Genomic DNA, 1,203 nt, shown 5'->3' on the forward strand with positions numbered 1-1,203 from the left:
AGGCCCAATGTCCAGCTGCTACCTTAATATTAAACCTATAAATATATGCACATAGATCTATTTCCCCATCCTCATATATAAATATATTTACATATGTATATGCTTTTATTTAGACCTCTATAAATGTTCTTTGCCTCCTAGTTCTTTCCTCTATTTCCTTTTACTTTCCTCTTGTCCCACTATCATGCTCAGCCTTCATTAGGATTTCAGTAGTTCCTTTCAGTTACATTACCCTTGATCACACCCTACCAGGCCTCCTACACCCTCCTCATCACCAATTTGAATCACTAGTTATTCCCTTGTCCCTGGGTTTGTTAACACCACTTCCTTTCCCCCTACCGCCCCCTCTCCTATGTCCCCACTGAACCGTTGATTTTGTAGTTTTCTCCTCCAGATTGTTCATCCAGCCTATCAAATTTAGACAGACCTGCGGAGATGATAACACGCACAAAAACAAGATAGAGCAAAACAAAGCAACAAAAGAAAACAAAACAACAAAAAGCCAATGACAACAATAACAACAACAACAAAGAAAAGTCTATAGTTAGTTCAAGGGCAGTTTGTTGGCCTTTAGGAGTGTTTTCCTGTTGAGTCTGATGGGGTGCCAAGCCCTGGCCCCAAAGTCTATTTTTGGTATTCCCTGGGGACTCCCTTGCTCTGCTCCCCTTGCTGTTCTATTGCATATCCTTAGTGTTTCGCCTCAGTGTGGTGGGGTCAGATCGGGCACAATTCCTGCACTTTGTCTCCAGTGTTGTCCCCTGTAGCACTATGGGTCAGTGAGGGATGTCATGTCTTGTGGTGGGGCTGGCCCTATTGTGCATTGACTGCTCTGAGCAGGAATAATGTCCTTGGGGCTTGCTGGGCCAGGATGTGCTTCACTCTCTCTTCCTCCCCCTTCTTTTCTGCCCATGTGCTCTGACCAGACATGTCCTCTCCCTGAACTATAGCTTCAGTGCTGTCCTCAGAAGTGAATTCTTCTGAGGGGACGGGAGACTGTCCACGTAGTTGGGACTGGGGCCGGCCCCTCAGACCTCTCTGTTGCTTCCCTACTTCATGCCAGTATGTTGCATTTGTTTTGCTCTGTCTTGTTTTTGTGCATATTATTATTTCTGCATGTTTATCTAGGTAAAATAGGTGGGATAAACAATCTGGAGGAGAAAACAATGGGACCGATGGTTCTGGGGGGACATGGGAGAGGGGGAG

This window comes from Echinops telfairi, unplaced genomic scaffold (assembly GCF_000313985.2).
Source record: "Echinops telfairi isolate 266 unplaced genomic scaffold, ASM31398v2 ScPeMD7_70;HRSCAF=299, whole genome shotgun sequence".
Lineage (NCBI taxonomy): Eukaryota > Metazoa > Chordata > Mammalia > Afrosoricida > Tenrecidae > Echinops > Echinops telfairi.